The sequence below is a fragment of the Zophobas morio genome, unplaced genomic scaffold (assembly GCF_036711695.1).
Source record: "Zophobas morio isolate AGI-343-1 ecotype UQ-CSIRO unplaced genomic scaffold, CSIRO_AGI_Zmor_V1 ptg000005l, whole genome shotgun sequence".
NCBI lineage: Eukaryota > Metazoa > Arthropoda > Insecta > Coleoptera > Tenebrionidae > Zophobas > Zophobas morio.
In genome coordinates this window covers 17952608-17971918 of record NW_026972110.1, presented here as the reverse complement: position 1 = coordinate 17971918, position 19311 = coordinate 17952608, and the positions used below count along the sequence as shown (strand labels likewise).

General features: G+C 33.3%; 1 protein-coding gene across 14 annotated transcripts in view; it reads left to right on the top strand.

Moving 5' to 3' along the window:
• LOC135122908 (tensin-1) overlaps nt 1-19311 on the top strand; it is a 395140-nt gene that overhangs the window by 279461 nt on the left and 96368 nt on the right. Inside the window, exon 1 of one of the 14 annotated variants that reach the window (XM_064047415.1) lies at nt 12803-12970. The exons of 12 other annotated variants lie outside the window; for them this stretch is intronic. The gene's annotated coding sequence lies outside the window, so the exon portion shown is untranslated. Of the gene's footprint in view, nt 1-12802; nt 12992-19311 lie in introns of those variants that run through there. One more of the 14 variants, XM_064047414.1, reaches the window with a different exon arrangement.

Genomic DNA, 19311 nt, shown 5'->3' with positions numbered 1-19311 from the left:
AAACAAGCAATAGCTCCGCCCACCCACCCCCTCTTCATTCCAGTGATTACTCTTAATGTTGTTCAGTTCTACTACATTTTGCACTTTTTTAAATCTTTTTCTGTATATTGTAGTTTCAAGTGACTCTTCGTTTAATCTGTTTTTTAAAAAATAACAGAAAACAAGAAATCGCAGAGATATACCATAGAAGAAATAATATGGAATTTTTTTGTCCAGTTGATGACATAAACATCTCATTTTTGTACTAAATAATCATACAATTTTTGTCCAATAAATTACTTTTTTAATTGTCTAATTTCAACACAACATCCCTACAATAGAATTCTTTTTTGGCAAGACGTTGTAAAACTATTATGTTATATTTCTCATGTATTTAACGTAGGACGAAACCAGATCAGAACTTTGTTGAAAGTATTATAATAAAAAAAAAAAAAAAAAAACAAAAAAGGTGGCCTATCTAGTGAATTTTTTTATCTTATTTTAGATAACTCCGAACTTGCGGGGTATTTAAACTTGAAATGTGTAACCAACTACATTGTGAACTTAAATTTAAAAATCTTTTCAATCTAAATTTTTGCGTTCCTTAATTAATTACGGTGTTGTTATAAATAAATTTTGTAAATAGAAGCCACATGTTTTCCTTGTTGCTGAAGCAAAGAGAGTAGAGAAGTTTTGCTTAGTATAATAACAGTTTGTTCAGTCTTGACCTCATACATCCGAAGTAAAAAATTAATAAATGTTCGCTCTCTCGGAGCCAGCGGCTTCTGTAGCGTTTACACATTTGTACGCTGTCATTTTTTTTATAACTTCATTACCTAGAAGATAAAGTGTTTTTTTCTCGTCTTCTCTATTGTGAATCATATATGACTTCTGAAAATATGAGAGCTCCAAACCTATTTTCTTCAAAGAAAGAAGTATCTACTACATATTATTTTTATTTATTTTTGGATATAAATTGGTTTAGTGGTGAAAATCTACATAAGTATTATGGTGTTACAAATAAATCACGAAACACCTGTATGGATGATAAATATATCATAAAAACGCATTTACTATATATATATTCGGGGTTGCGTTTAATCGTTGTCCCTAATTTACTGATAATAAATAACATATTGGTACAATTTTGCTTAATTTTAATTAGTGTGCCGCCTGATGTTTGTCACGTTTCCCGCACGTACCATATTAGTTTGCAAATCCAATACCCACAGGTGCGACCTTGTAAACAATATTTTCCTCCAATAATCATTACAAAAATCACTCATGCAACACGACACGAGCAACACCTGTAGTTTTGTGTGTATTACACGAATGGCGCATCGATAAAGGTGTGTGATCACGAAACAAGATGTTTAGTAACGGAAGTATCCAGTCAATATCCGGCCTGGACCGCGCCTCCGGCCTTGTAGGTCAGTTATACCACCATAAAATTGGGTTACTAAGCACTTTGCTAATAAAGGTCAAACGAATTATGCATTTAAGCTGATAATGTTTGCACGATACGAGTACTTCAACGAACGAAGAGTAATCGTCACGAAGCCGCTTTTAATAAACGATTTTCACAGAGGTGAGCAAAAAGCTCGCAAGAGGAATTTACATAAAATGAAAAGCTTGCCGGATCGTTGTTTTTCAAATGGCGATTGTATCCGCGTCATTTTTCGGGATGATGGGGATTAGGGTGACATTAAACGCATCCCACGAGCTCCATTTTCGTTCAGGGAGGATTTAAGTGTGGATTTTTACTACTGAATTTTCGAGATTGTTCATTCGGAATGCTGTCAATCATTGCGTTAAATTTTTCGACGTTCGATTTGGGGGAGATGGGTTTTTCGGTTTACGCGTTTTTCAGACGATATTATGGATCGGTCGTCGGTGTCAGCGGGAGAAGAAATAAAAAGATGAAACAGTTAGGCCTAGTTTTTATTTTGAAATAATATTACTCAAGCTTATTTAGGCAGGTACAGGGTAGATTGAAATATTAAAAGTCTCTGGAGGGTATGTTTTTTGCTTGAAACGTGAAATTTCATTTGCGTTCCCCTTAACAAAGCAGAGTGGTCTAGATTTTTTATTTTAATTTTTGTTGAAAGAGTCGTTTTTACTTCCCCAGAGTAAGTTATTGTAATTGGGTTGAGCGGCTACTTTCATGTTCTCTCGACGTTTCATGACCCCCCAGAGGATCAAAAAATAGGTCTTCCATTTCCGTATATCCGTCCATCTGTCGTCTGTCTGTCCTATTATTTTAGAAATGTGCAGATATTAAAAAGGTAATTCAAATTTTGCATGGTAAATGCTGTTTAAATTTTATAAAATAACATACTCCTGTATTTGTGGCTTTTGAATCCGCCTTGATTTTTTACCCTAGGCAACAAAAAATTAAAATTTCATAATACTATTTTACAATTGCAAAACCGAATATTCTGAAGTCTTTCAAAAATTTTAAGGTTATGTTAAAATTTTTTTATTGGCAAAAACTATTTTTAATTTTTTTCACAAAAAAAATCGTCATTGGATAACAATTAACTGCTCCAGATAGGGGGGTTTATTTACTGGTCCCAACTTTAATTCTCCTAGATCGTTAATAACATCTCTATTAAAGGGATACTTCTATATAATCAGTTAAATTTCGAGAATTGTTGAAAATTGGGGGTGTATTAAAAAATTTTGCTTTTAAAAAAGTTGCCAAAAAATTTTGGGATATAGATTTTGACGTGATTTTGAAAAATATAGCGTGTTTGTGCTCCTGATGCAAGACTTAAAATTAAAAATATTCTGTTTGAAAATATTTTTTTAAAACAAATTGCAATATCTCAGTGGACGATTCTGGAAAAATGGTAGCTAGGAACTATAGAAGAAATGAGGCCAAATCTAACTTTGGGGGTCCAACATCTATCAGAAAATGTGTTTGGCTAAATTTCGAAAATTGGTCAAAATTTTCATGGGGTGGGATTTCGCTTTTGAAAAACTTCGCAAAAATTTCCAAAAAAATTTGGAACACAGAGTTCGTCCTTCTGATGCCTAAAATATAGGACGTTTGTGCTTCCGGTACAAGACTTAAAATCTTCGTTTCGATTTATTTATTTTTTTAATTGTAATATTTCAGTGGGCAATTCTGGAAAAATGATGGATAGGAGTTAGCGAAGAAATGAGATTAAAATGAACTTCTGTAGGACAAATTCTATAAGGAAATGCTTAAATTTCAAAAATTGCCCAAAATTTTCATGTGTATTCAAAATTGTGCCTTTAGAAAAGTTGCCAAAAAATTCTGGAATTTGCACGTTTTGGACGATTCTGGCAAAATGGTTGAAGCTATCGAAGAAATGAGGTCGAAATTTATAGAAAATATCTTTGGTTAAATTTCGAAAGATGTCTAAAATTGGCCAGCATTTTCGTAGGGGGAGGGTACTGAAAAATTTTACTTTTCAAAAAATAAATACAAAATAATTCCCAAAAAATTCTGGCATATAAATTTCGTCTTGCTGCTTCCAAAAAACGTCGCGCGTTTATGCTGCTCATGCAAGATTTAAAAAATACTCGATTTGAATTTTTTTTAATCCAAAAAATTACAATACAGTGGGCGATTTTGGAAAATTGGTAGAAGCTATCAAGGAAATGACGCCGAAACCAATTTCTGTAGGTCGAAATTTACAGAAAATGTCTTTGGTTGAATTTCAAAAAAAGTCGAAAATTCACCAAAATTTTCGTAGTGGGATGGCACTGAAAAATTTTACTTTTGAAAAAATTTACAAAAAAAACCCAAAAAAATTGTGGGGGTCGATTTCGTCCTGCTGATTCTAAAAACATGGCCGGTCTATGCTGCCGGTGCAAGGTTTAAAAATCCTCGATTTGATTTTTTTTTTTAATCCAAAAGTTGCAATATTTCAATGGGCGATTCTGGAACAGTGATAGAAGCTATAAAAAAATGACGCCGAAACCAATTTCTGGAGATTGAAATTTACAGAAAATGTCTTTGGTTAAATTTCAAAAAAAGTCGAAAATTGCCCAAAATTTTCGTAAGAGGATAGCACTGAAAAATTTTACTTTTGAAAAAAATTACAAAAAAATCCGAAAAAATTTTTGGAGTCGATTTCGTCCTGCTGATTCCACAACATGGCACGTTTATGCCCCCAGTGCAAGATTTAAAACTCCTCGGTTTGATTTTTTTTTTCCAAAAAATTGCAATATTAAATAGGCGATTTTGGAAAAGTGATAGCAGCTATCAAAGAAATAACGCCGAACCCAACTTCTATAGCCGAAATCTATAGAAAATGTATGTTGTTATTATTCGAAAATTGTCGAAAATTGGCCAAAATTTTCGTATTGAAAAATTTTGCTTTTAAAAAAGCTTCCAAAAAATTCCCAAAAAATTTTATCCAGTTTGAATATATTTTTTCTTTCTTGACGTAAGCTAAGGAAGTGTAGTAATCGAGTCCATCGGGCGATTTGCCACTTCTTGTTTTTTAAATCCAAAAAAATGGCAATATTTTAGCAGGCGATTCCGGAAAAATGGTGAGAGCTATCGAAGAAATGAGGCCAAAACTAACAGGTCAAAATCTACAAGAAAATGTCTGCTAAAATTTCGAAAATCGACCAAAATTTATTGAAAATTTTGCTTATGAAAAAGTTTCCAAAAAACTACCAAAATATTCTGGGATATAGATTGCATCCTGCTGAATCCAAACTCAGCTTTGGTTTTTTTTCTTTCTTCTTTTTTTATACAAAAAACTGCTATATTTCAGTGGGTGATTCAGGAAAAATAGTAGTAGCTATAAAAGAAATGAGACCGAACCTAACTAACTTCTGAAATTTGAATTTATTGAATGAAACGCCGACAATGTCAAATTCTTCAAAATAATTTTTTGATTAATTTTCTGAGACAGTTCTTTACAAAACAATTTCATATATCAAACGGTCATTATATTAATTGAAAAGAATTATTTAAAAATATATGTGATGTATGCCACCGGTACTTAATTTTTTTAACTCTAGTGTGTTAATATGAATTAGAGTGCTCTGAGTAGTGAACATTGACTTTTATTCCTCTCTCAGTTCCTGATTTCTTACCTGAAAGGCACAAAGGTTCTATGAATCAGATGTTAATGAACAAATTTTAGCAGACAGCGCTATTATATTCCTAAACAGTTTATTAAGTAAGGGCTTCCATCTTTCAATAACAGTTTTGGAAAGAGAAATTCAATGTTTTTACTAGGAGTGTATGACGGACTCTATTTTATATGATAAAACAGAGAAACCAAATGATGCTTACGTATTCCATTATAGAACGAACTAATAAAGAATACAGTTTTAAGAATACACGCATCGATGTTGATTTTTTATAAATCCAAATACAATATTTGCTTTAGATAACAATTATTATCATTAATCAATATGATAGCGATAACTTAATTATTGTGTAAGGTGATCCCAAGATCTCCGATTTTAGTGACATTTTCTAGGAATCTACCTGATACGAAATAAGCGTGAGAATTTGTTTTTGGATAATCTGCAAATAGCGCGCACATTGTTTTGAATCTTCTATTACGTCATTGATGAATAACGAGAAAAGTACTGGACTGAGATGAAATCCTTGTGGCACACCGGCTGATACCTCATTCTATATAATTTAACTAATTGTTGACGACTGCATAAATTTGTTTTAATCCACACGAAAAGAGAATTTTTTAACCGAGTTTATCAGATCATCTCTTAATGAAATCGTTCTAATCTTTTTATTTAAAGACTTCACTTGTGTCTACCAAAATAATAAGACTATATGAAATGCCAATAGCGCTTTTCAACGTGTTCTACGTACTAGTCTTTAATCAAAGGCATTGCATTCGACGGATGAATGAGTTACTTGTAAGCCATACCGCATGGCGAAATGGCTTATTATATCTTCAAAAGCATTCTTGCCAAAGCCTAAATAACGATGGTAAATAGTCGTAAAACGTTTGAATTGTTGTCGTTTTGAACTTCTCTAACCTTATGTTGATAATTCTGTTCTATACAATGTCGTACATGTGCACATCGCTGTAACAAGCTTCCACTATGTGGTTGCTTTATCACCTATAAAATATTAAAAGAGAAAATAGTAAAAATAGTGATGCTAGTAAAGAATTACGAGACTGTAAAGTTAGAAACGTAAAACTAGTAATTGTATTCGAACGAGTATTGAAGAATGCATGATCGAAGATTTCAGCGTGAAAAATTAGAACAAGTTAGTGTTAAAAGCCTAATTACTCCACCGGGTGCAAGAACTTCAATGTCAAAAGAACCGACTCAAATAAATAAATAAATAAACAACAAGAGTTACGGCATATAACATTTAAAAGATGAAAACTTAATAGTGCCGATATTAAAAGCCGATCCTAATAGTTGGCCCACGTTGTGTTTACATGTTTAGAATATAAATTGTTAATTATAACAAACAAAAAACGCCATTAGTGCTTAATTCTGAATAAACTAAGGCACCGAAGCGTAATAAATTAGAATTGAATAAATCCTGATAGATTATGCATCTAATCTGTATTAATATCATGAATAAATTATCCAGTTATCGAGATCGCTTTTTCCGTCCTTTTTTTGGTGGAACACACGAATAAGAAACGTTGCTCATCGAGAACGTAAAGAATTCCAATAATTTCGAAAAATATCTGCTGGAAATAAAAAAAAACTTTATAACCGGTGATGCTTCAATGCTTGAAGGTCTGCCTAATAAATTCCAACAGACAGACAGACGGACGGACGGAAATGCAAACATAGAATCGAATATTATCAACGAATTGTGTAGTTCATAAAATCGTTTATCGGAAACGTGATCCATATAAATCAATCAAGTTATAATTTCAACCTCGCCATAAAAAAACCGATTAACACCGAAACGTCACTGCAATCCGGAACAAACCAGGAACATCCGCAAACTCTCCCTATCACCACTCCAAACAAACACAAGCCGAGCTTGTAGCGTTTTCAAATAAACCCTTTTAGCATCCCCCCGGTATTTTGTGGTCGTCTGCAGATGCGTTTAACCGTCTTAAAAGTCGACTTCCTTGTCGCTCCATCTGGTTCCTCAAGGGGTTGGGGCGCCACCTCGTTCTCAGCTCGTATCGGTGCATCTGCATGGGTGTTCTCGTGTTCATCAAACCGAACATGTGTAGGAACTTAATATACGTGTGCCGCATTGCTTCCCTTTCTCGTGTGTCCGTTAAGCACGTGCTTTCTTCCTCTCTCGCCGCACACCTTTATTGCTTCTTGAAATGTCAACGGCACCGAATACTTGACTTCGAGAATTTGAGTAGACGGCAGAGATTCGCTAAAATGAGGGAAATCGGCTCTGAGCGGCGGTTCTGTGGAATACGAGACGCGAATTTCTTGTAAAAGTCGGTTTGATAAGGTGAACGGGAAAGTGAGGCGGGAGCAGGGCCGGAGTTGGGTTATTTGTGGCCCTGCAATTGTAATGATATGCAAGATGTAACAATATTTTTGATTATAGTTAAAAACATTAAAATGTCTATGGCGTTTGATAAAGCTCGTCTATGAATGAATAAGCCGGCGCATCCGCCATTTTGTATCACATCAAGGTCACTCAGTACAGCGGACATTTTAAATCTTGCTACATAAAATTTAACGAAGTTTTTGAATGTCTCGTTCTCTTTTATGACTTAGGTGTGACACAAAATGGCATCTAATGTTATTCGTTGAAGCATAAATGAGCTTTCATAAAATGTTCTCACTTAGCCTATATTATTTTAATTATTAATCTAGTGTGAGATCCACAGCATAAGTCAAGCTATAACCCGTCCCTATCCTTAAACCTTTTATTATAAACGTAACATGTTCTGTCACAACGTAAATCCGGGAGTTACGAAAATGAAACTAATCCTTGTCTCATGTCACTGATGTGATAATAGTGATTTAGACACGAAGCTTGGAACTCCGGAGCGTCTCGTAAACCGGATTACGTTTTGCATTAGGATGATTCCTGTATTAATCATTTGTTGATTAAACTCACGGTGTCTGACTTTGATGTAAAAGCGCCAACTTTGCAGAAATTTGCGACGAGCTTTTATGGGGTACATTGTGGAACATGTGTGGCATATGAATATGTCGAAACTTGATTCGGATCTGACCGATTTCGTGTCAAACTTGGATAACGAGTTGGATTGTTGGGTTGGCGGTGATTGAATTATTGATAGATCCGTGTTTAGTTTAGTCCTTTTCGCCAACTACTGGTAATTATCATCGATAAAATTTAGCACCTTGGAAAGTTTTATAAGGCAAAAGGCATGTCTTGCATTAATCGATAACATCATAATAGGTTGTATGTTACGTAAAAATATGAAAAATTATCTTGTTACATAGTGTACAAAATGAATTTATTAATCGATAAATACATATCTGATTTATTATATTGAAATATTTATTTAATTTTTATCGTTAGTATTATTTATTTATTTACAGTTTATTGCATAAAGTGATTTTTTTACCCGTTTACTAAAATGATCGAAAACTGTTGAGAAAAAAAGAAACATTTTTTATGGAATTTAGATTTTCTAAAAAATATAAACATTTTAGTTCCATCATTTACGATTTTTTTATTTTCGTTTCTTATAGTATGTATTAACTTGTTATTCATTAATTTTAAAGGTAATAAATTAAAAAAAAATGCTTTGAACTTCTACAAGTACAAACAACTCCACTTTTTTCTCAAAATTATGACATATGAATCTGCAAAATTTATTTATTTATTTTTTTTTTGGTAAGTCATTTAAGAAGGGCAAGAAAACGCCAAAAAAGCCAACAAAGAACGGGTTAAAATAGCGACAAACGAGAAGGCGGCCGACGGAAAACAAAAAAGGTGAAGGGGAGGAACGGCAAAACCAACGAAAGAAGGGTGATTAAAAAAAACCCAAAGTAAGGGTGAGAAAAAGGTCCCAAAAAAATGTGACCAAAAACACAATAAAAAAAGCAAAAAAAAAATACAATGGAAAAACGCGTGTAAAAAAAGATTCAAAACGACAAAAACGTGGAAAACAATAAAAAAACTGCCAGAAAACAAAGAAAAACAGCCACAAAAAAATAAAAATGGACGATAAAAAGGACAAAAAAATGTATAGAAAAAGAGATCAACAAAAAGCAACAAAAACAGATCACAAACTGCGAAAAAGACCCAAGAAAGCGGAAAAAGAATGACCAAAAAACCCGAGTGAAAGAGAAAGAGCAACAATGGAAAAAGACTTAAGAAATGACCAAAAAAACTCGGAAAAAAACAACAAAAAAGACCACAAGAAAAGGAACAAAAAGAAGCTCACAAAAAAGCAACCAGAGATATGACAAAAAAAGTGACAAAGTGGACGATAAAAGCGACAAAAAAGGAGAAAAAAAAGAACCATAAAAAAATACAAATGTGACCCAAGAAATGGGAAAAAGACGATAAAACCGCCAAAAAAGAAGCCGAAAAAAAGACGACCAAAAACTTATTTGTGAAGGAACTATAAAAAAAGGCCACTAAAAAACCAAAAAAAAAAACGGATAAGAAAAGACCACGAAAAAGGCGGAGGGTAACAGAAAAAGCCACAAGAAAAGAAACAAAAAACTATCAAAAAAGCAACAAAAAATGTGACAGATTATTATTATTAAAAAAACGACGGACGAGAAACTGGCACTAAAGGAAGCGATAAAAAACATAAATAAGCGATCAAAAAGGGTCACAAAAAATGTGACAAAATGTGATCAAAAAAGCTGCAAAAAAGATGAAGAAAAAGCACTTATATTTTACCTTTTTTTCTTAATATACATAGTCATCTTTTTACTGCAAGAAACTTTGAACATGCTTAAAATGGTACATTTTTGCAAGGAAATATTGATTTTGCAATTATGGAGCGGAGTCTAGTTGCAAAATCTATATTTGCTTATACAAATTTAAAAATTAAAACATATTTTAAGTTTCATCTTATAAAAAGAAGTCTACACATATTAATAATAACATATCAAAATATAAGCCCGCCCACCCGCCCTATCCCAATTGTGGTGAATGTTATCTGCAAAATACTTATTTCCTTACAAAAAATTACAAACATGTTTTTGAGTACCGTGTTGTTAAAGGAATGCTATGTATATATATTAAAGAAAAAAGCCAAAATATAAACCCCGCCCACCCACCCCATCTCAATAGTAATAATTTTTTTTATTCTTAGAAACTTAAAACGCGTTTAAAATGGTAAATATTTGTAAGGAAATAGGGATTTTGCAATTAGGCTCCGCCCCTACGTCTGTCAACGAATGAAAACTGCATCACTATTTAGATCAGGGCAGGTATGGGTGGGGCTTCGATTTTTTCTTAATATACATAGTATTCTTTGAACAACACGATACTCAAAAATTTTTTATGCTCCTAGAGAAATACGGATTTTGCAGTTAAACTCCGCCTTCTTGGCTCACGACGAATAAAAAAAATCATTACAATGGAGAGAGGGCGGGTGGGCGGGGCTTATATTTTGCCTTTTTCTGCTTAATATACATAGCCATCTTTTCACAACAAGAAACTAAAAACTTGACTGAAGGACAAAGAGAAACGACAAAAAAAAACTCGAGACAAAAACAACAAAAAATAGCACGAGAAAAGGAACAAGAAGAAACTTACAAAAAAAGTAACCAGAAATATGACAAAAAAGTGACAAAATGGACGATAAAACAACAAAAAACGAAAAAAGAAAGTGTGAAGCGTTCATTAATTTTGTTTTTGACACCCAATGTTATCTGTTTAATATGTGTAGCTCTGAAGATGATACGATTGTGTCGAAACGTGTAAGCAGACCTTAGTAAAAGTATCCATATTTGTGGCGTCCACTTCTTTTATTTTAAAAAAAAGTCCGGAACCACATAGAGACGAACAGACAGACGGAAACGGGAGACCTATTCTTCGTACTCGTTAATGAAAGGTCGAGAAAACCTAAAAGTAGAGACTCGGCCGACGGACTCGATTATGTACAATACTTTTTTCGCTTACGCTCTGGTATTGGTAGTATGTATAACGAACCACAAAAAAGGCGATTAAAAAAAAGATCACGAAAAATGTGACCAAAGAAACGGGAAAAAGACGAAAAACTACAAAAAAAGAAGCCAAAAAAAATGACCAAAAACTTGACTGAAAAGAGACGTTGAAAAAAAGGCTATTGAAAAACGAAAGAATCGGAAAAAGGAAAGACGGCGAAAAAGGGAGGAGAACATAAAAGGATACAAGGAAAGAAACAAAAAAAGTACCAAAAAATCGACAAAAAATGTGACAAATTAAGCAACAAAGTGGACGATAAAAACGGCAAAAAAGATGTTTAAAAAATGACGAACGAAAAGCACCAAAAACTGGCAACATAAATGGTGGAAAAGGGGAGGACTGAAATAAGTGACAAAGAAGATCACAAAAAATGTGTACAAAAAAAGGCACGAAGGAAGCGATAAAACAAGACTATTAAAAAGCGTCAAAAAGGCAAAAAAAAACTTAAAAAATATTTGCAAGATTTCAGCATTCGGTATTCATAAATTGTAAAATGTTATAGCCGATGATTTCTAAATTGGACAAAATGGAGAAAAACAAAAAAATGTAAAAGACGTACGGCGTAGTTTACTCACTTCAATTTGTGACAGTGACAGTCGCATTTATGAAGATGAAGCTTCAATAGAATATATAGATAGGGTGTTTCATCTATAACTTTCCATAGTAAGTAAAGTATTGAACTTTAAAAATCCATTTTCAATTTTTGCAAAATGACATATATCTATAGTGTGGTTCACGAATCCGCCTTTATTCTTTACGTTTAACATCCATATTTTTGGAAAAAAAAAAAAACAAAATTTGGTAAAATTTTACAGTTTAACTTAGAAATGACAACTGAAATCTCTGAAATCGTTCTTGTAAACGTTTTGATGTTATCATAAGCATAGTAAATCGCTGATCAAAACTTGTCGGTGTGTCGTCTCGAAAAAGTTGATGACGTCATCTCAAAATGTTCGGAATAAATCATACTTAAAATGTGCAACATATTAGGTATGAGACACTAATTCAAAATCAACTGATGTTTCGTACTACATCTAGTGCCAAAACTATAAGACGATTTTTGTTGATTGAACGTTACGTAGTAGTTCTCTCTCACAGATCGAGAGAATTTCCATTTCTTTTTAATATGATTTTGACAATTATTATAGCTACTGAAAGATCGTTCAAATGATCATTTTTGGATTTATTAATTCATACTTCTTTTACATTGCAACATAATTGCGAACAGTGTTGAAAAGGAAGTAATTTCATTAGCCGATTGCGACATTTTATATTGTTAAAATCTCGTAATGCATGTTTTTATTAATTTTAAATAACTTTGACAAAATTTTAATGACTTATCAGTTTGGTGACAAATTCTTTAACTTGACCCAATTACTGCCACCAAACTCCTGGTACCGATTTATGTCACTAGTGTCATGGTCACTACTAAGCCCCATTTCCCACTTCCTCCTCCACACCCCTCGTCCACTCCGTCCCCGTGACGTAACTGGAACCGCCACCAGTTGCGCCCGACCTGCGCAATAAAATCCCCATCCCATGGTCAGTTCTGGTTAGCTGCCGGCCTGCGAAGTGTGAAATTTGGGCACACCCAGAACGCTTCCACGAACGCTCCCCCTGAACCGGTCCTGCAATTAGCGTTGTCTTGGCACCAAGCGTTTGATCGTTGCCGTTCCAGCCAGCAGCAGCGTTGCAAAGGCTAAGAACAGCAACTGGAGTCAGTGACTCGACAGCATCTGCGAGACTTCGGCGCGGTTTCCGCCAGATCGCGCGTCCAAGGCGTCCCGACGCTCAGTGGCGGCGTCGCTAAACTGTGAAACGGCTGTCGTTTCCGCCGCACTTTTGTTTACGGGAACGTTGGCGTGAGAATTGAGTGGTGTGCTTCCGGCCCTTCCGGCGCAAGACTTTGATGGATATTGTGTACGTTTTCTGGAACGACTGGTAAACTTCATGTTTGTTGGGGGTAATTTAGACTGTTAACTTATGTGTAAACACGGTGTTTGCGGGCTCATTTCGCCAAATTGGGCCCTGTGGTGGTGGCAATTACCGATCGAGAGGTGTTTGCGAAATGGAAAGAAGTGATTTACTGGAGCGAAGGTTTTTTTAAGGTTGAAACGAACTGTTGACAGCGAATGATTACTGAACTTTAATGATGACTATTAATATTACGGCGGTTATTAACGACAGTTGAGGGTACTTGGTGGTTTCAAAGAAAATCTGTAAACTGTCTTTTTTAAATATATGGTAACAGAATTAACAAGAAGCATGTTTCAGCATTAATTTTATCTATTATGGTCGACCATTCTAGTTAATATTGTGGGGATTATTATGGTAAACAACTACGTGAATGAAAGAGAAGGTTGTGGCGAACATATTTTTTTTGTTAGTTTAATCGTCAAATTTTATAAATTAAATTAATTAAAAAATAATTTCGATTGTTGAAAATAACATTAATTTTAGCAAGTTCATTCATGTTATTTCATAAAAAAAAAATCAGATGATTTAAAAAACAACTTAAACAATAATTTTATTTTATATACCTAGATAGTGTGAACAAATGTTTATAATTAACTCGATGTTTGTTATATCATGCTATATGCTACACCAAACTAAGTAATTATAGGTAAGCTAAAATTTGAAAGAAAACTTTGGGCCATAAAAAATTGTTGTTTAATTTAATTTGTTGTTCTTTCTCTAGCATTCACCTTGTCGACCTGTAATTAACGTGTTAAGTCTTAGACATGTTGACTCCAGATTGATTAAATATGAAAAATGTAAGCAAAACTGAGCAAACAACGTGTTCCAAAAATGTCTAGTAGATGTGTAAAACCCTCATTTCCCTTGCTCTAATAAATTAAAGTTCTTGGGAAAATTATTTTAGTGTGAATTTCAACGATAATTAAAAAGTTAAATTAATTTTCTTGAACATATTAATTTAAAAGCTAATTTTGTTTGCTGTTGATTTGTTTTTTAATTTATTTAGCTACAATTCTTACAATGTGGCTTTTAGTGAAACATAAAGTAATTTTAAACTTACCAAACTGGTTTATTCCAAAACGGTTATTTAAAATTATCGTTGTGATGAAAGGTTTAATTTGGCTTTTGCATTTTTTCAACTTGAAGCTCGTAAACTGTACAAACTGAAGATCCGTTTTGATGAAACCATTTTTTTTATACATATATATATCTAAAAAATTGAATCTTAGCTACGACATTTCTTGGAAGCTCCTTTGTTTAAGCTTTAATAATAAGGTAAAGCTCCTCTCTAATACTAATTGACATTGGAGCATTTTATTTCTGAATACAGTGATTCAGCTGCACTAGAACTGGGAACCAAAGTACATATATCTATCTGGATTTCCATTTCCGCAGTCACATTGAAAGCTTTTACGAATTATCTAAATTTGAAAGCTTTGTGAATGAAAACATCAACGATCTAAAATGAAATAAAAAAATGGGCCTTGTATTTCAGAGCAATTTATTCAAAACTACTACCTGTTGTGACACAAACTTGGCATCTCTGGGTTATTTAGAGAAATCGTATAGTAGGTTAAAGTCCTTTGGGTCTCGAAAGCGTAACTTTTTAAATAGTTACCTATTTTTTAACGTTTTCTAAAAAATTTTGCAGGTGGAATATTTTGCTGTACGCTCATTAAATTTTCTATTACAAAATTTAGAAATTATTTTGACAAGTTCCAGGTATCATTTAAAAGAGGAAAAAATTGTTTTCATTTCTGGCGAAACTGGAACTGATTCTATGTATTTTGAGATTCTTCAGTGTTGAAATCATCCGGCTTAAATACAGGGTGTTCCACAATTGCATGTCCATGAAAAAAAGTGGGATTGTTTATACAGAACTTCCCTCGCCCCTGACGTACAGTCGAACAAATCGCGCTTCTTCCAAAAGTTATAAAATTTGGTTTTTGGAAATTATATTTTTGTACTGATAAACCCTGTAAATTAAAAAAATTTAAGATAGATATTACGATCTCGGTTGATTCGAAAAATATAACGGCCCTGGAACAAGATTTTCGATTTTTTTTAACTCCTAAAACTTGGCATTTTTCTTATGGCAATTTTGGAAAAATGGCAGAAATTTTCGAAGAAATGAAGCCGAAAATAACTTCTGAAGGTCACAAAAATCTAATCTTCGGATGTGTTTGAAAAGAAGTAAAAAATTTGTTAAACACTTCATACTGAAAAATTGAGCTTTCGGAAAAGTTCGACCAAAAACTTTGAAAATAGGTCTGGACGTGCTCATTCTAAATACATTCTAAATTTTCGAAATATTCAGTTTAACAGTCAAGTTTTTTTAAAGCCAAAAATTGCCATATTTCATATTTGCAATTTTGGAAAAATGGTAGGAATTTTGGAAGAAATGAACCCGTAAGCAAACTCTGGAGATGGTAATCTATAGAAAAATCTCTTAATCAAATTTTCGAAAGTGACCGACAAAAGGTGGAAAATTTCTTAAGAAATTCAGTGAAATTAGTGAATGAAATTCTAAATCTGTGGTAGGTGGTGTTAGTTATTTTTCTTAATTAAAAATTCAATTTTCGTCCAATAAGATGAGTGATCAAGGAGAAAACGGGGTGGGTGGGCGGGGCCAGGGAATTTTTGTGCACAAAATGAAATTGGATCTTCATCTCATAGTAAATTAAATAAGCCAATGAAATTTAAAGTTAAGTTGGGTAGGATTTTTTTTTTTGTTTTCGTCTAGATTCGACTGTTTTAATATTAAATCCACTTTTCGTCCAATAAAATGAGTGATTAAATAGAAAAGGGGTGGGTGGGCGGGGCCACGTCGAAGTTTTTTAAGCGTTGAAAGATCCGACCACTTGACCAGTCACAGTGAAATAAAAAAAAGCCGCGTAAGGTAATCAAATCCATGATACTCGTGTTGCAAGTAGCACAGGCTGCTCAGACGGATTCATAAACCACACCTACAGGAGTCTGTGATTTTGTTATAAATCAGTTACTAAATACAGTTTTGACTTAGTGTCATCAAAGTATTTGTGAAGATGATCACACAAATTTTGATTAGCGTTCTACCATCTATACGATATTCTTAACATACGTATAAAATTTGAAAAAAATCGGTGCGATCGTTTTGAAGATTTTCTGACTAATAAAAACCAACAAAGACAGTCGACAGACAGAAATGGGAAACCTACTTGCCGTACACTTGAGGGCATGACACATCGAGAAAACAAAAAAGTAGCCATTCGTCCAATGGACCTTACTGTACAATACTTCTAGACCTCAAACGAAATTACTCTACTTTTGTAATATAGTCTTCTTTTTTGAACTTTTTTTTTACATTTTATACTTTTCCTTGATTGTTTTTAAAATTTGGTAACTGGAAATGTCAGTCTATCTGTTTACATCTTAGGCTACTCCTCTCTCACACATTCTATCAATTTTTGAAACTTGAAGAGATCGATTCTATGAATCTGTTATTTTTCCAATTTGTTTACATTTAAACAAGGCTGGAAAAATCGGATCTTTATTTTTTGAGATTTTTTAGTTTTTCAGTTATTTAGAATCAAAAATCTATTAGTATGTAGTAAGAAATATAAAATTATGAGCCTTAATTATGTGTTGATGACGCTTTGCAATTTATTTAGTTACTTTGTAATTTTCACTTTCCACCCTAAGGTATTCTATCAGAAAAATTATCAAATTTAAATGTCGGGATTTTATTCTTTTATGATAACCTCTATAAGTTAAAAGTTGAGGCGAATTCATAAACCAAAAGATTACGCCTGTTATTTTATAAAAACTTAAATAACATTAATTATGCAGAATTTTACAAGGCGACTCAAGAACATTAGTGTTGATGTTTTAACGAAAATTTCTAAAAAGAGTGAAAACGTTACAATGGAAAAACGTAACAACATTCCTTTAACCGGTACCACAAATTTAGGAAAACATAATTATGAAATTGGGGCAGAAAATACCCCCAGAACAAATCTTCAGCAAAACTTTTAAGAAGGAACTGTCTTGGTTTAAGAGGAGTCGCTACCTTTGGCTCTATGGGATTTTCAATACATTTTCAAAATGTAATAACTCCAATATTGTTTCTTCGATAAGCTATTTCTACTGTATCTCATTTCTGACAATATTTTCCTACGATTTATAGTTTTATAAGCTGAAAATAGTGGTGAAAACCGGGTTCCGAAATTTCCATAAATAATTGAGGCTTTGATTTTTAAAAATACTTACATAATGAAAAATTTCACAAAATTGTTATGTAGAATTGAACTGGTGTAACTTTTTGATTTTTAGGTTTTGATTTTATTTCAAATTTCAATTTTGAATTTAGTATTGTTTTTTTAATCTTCATTCTAATCAAATATTAATAACTGAAATTTGTAGTAAACTGATTCGTATTTCATTTTCTATTACACTACCCTGTCGTTAATAATAATAATAATTAGGTCTTAATAAAAAAAATCTACGTTGGCAACACGACACGATTATTTTTTACACGCTATGCTATTAATTAGTAACAATAGTATCTTTGAAAGCACTAAATTTAATCAATACTAAAACCCACAGTTAATGACATTCGTGTTTAAAACGACCACCATAATAGTTTTTATTCCTGCAGCCATGAAAAAACTCCGCAGCAATTGCGCCCGAAGCAATGGTTTATTCACGTATTAATTTGGCAGAATCGCAAAAGTTGACTCCCGTGGGATTTGTCCTGGTGTAAAATAAAGTAATTTGGGGATGTCGCGCAAAATCCGGGGCGAGATTAACGAGATATTATCCATTTTATCCGTGGGATTTCGCTGAATCCTGATAAGATTAAAAGAAACACTGTCAATATTTTTGTTTGTTAGCAGACTACGTGCTAAACGTCATTTTGCCGCTCTGGCCCCAGCTGAGGTTTATTAAATTCAATCGACCGATTGAATTAAATCAACTATTGTTTATTCCTTTTTGTATTCGAATTATTTAAATGGACACATCTGCTCCGAACCAAGGGATTACTTTTTGGTAATGAACAGTTGGCTTGAATGAGTTTCATAATATAACGCTCGTTTGAACAATGAGATTGGATTAACTTTGTGTCGCAATGCACTAATAAAAATGGTTTGACGGGTAGAAATAGTTTCGAGCTAGTTATTTGTCGTAGATAGAAAATTGTGTAACTGTAATTTATTTCTTGTGTTCTGAATACAATGCGCTAATTTTTCGTGCGTGTTGTTGATTGTACGATTTATTGGCTGGGTTTTAGATAGCGTTTAAACTACATAGTTAGAAACCAAATCGTCAAATTTGGCATTATTTGGTTTAGAAAGTTGGAATTTCTGAATCATAAATCAACTGCTATATACACTGTAATTATCTTTGTATGTTGTTGTCGCTATTTTTGAAATTCTGATGTTATTTTGCATGTAATTATAAGTAACCCACATAAGCAAATTTCTTCTCATTGAACAATAGTAATTAATTACCCTGGGAGTTAATCGAATGTCGTGCCTACACGTCCAGTACAATAGGAACAACTGTGGACTGTGTAGCTGCAGAAGTCAGGATGTCATTGGATTAGTGGTTTTCGTGGTATTCAAAACCGCACTTTCTAGCTTAATCCTCAAGTTAACAATTTTATTTGTTCAAGTAATTTTAAGCAAACAACGTTAGCCTTTACTATAGTAGTTGACATCTAACCTTGCTTTTCACTCGAAGGAAAATCCTGATCCAAATCTCGAAGTCAGAGGTCACTGAGTACCACATAACCATTAACATTATTTAACATAGTTTGAAACAACATTCCTGCAGCAGGATTGTTTAATCAACAATGACCTTCTCAATTGATCATTTTATAATCATGGACACCCAAAATTGTTTCTTTTCAAATTGGTATTCACGATAGATGTGTCATTTGGCGGATTATAATGTATTATTTCCACTTGACGACGCTTTTCCCGACAGGTGTCCATAATCTCTTCCTCGGCCTGTCAATCTCCAAATAGATTTCTTTCAAATCCGTGGTACGAAATACTTTGTCGTATCAATTATTCATTCCAGTCATAAATTGTATGCCACTTGGGAACAATGCCAATTTGTCTCAACAAAATTTACATAATGAAAGTCGCTGTGACAACACGGAATTTGATCAATATCATCGACCGCCAAAAACGTACGCCACTGGTGTACCATAAATTGAGATTGCAAAGAGATTATTAACTGAAACCGACACTTTAATGCATTCAGTTCTCTCCCAACTTGATAAAGTCGAGTAATATAGC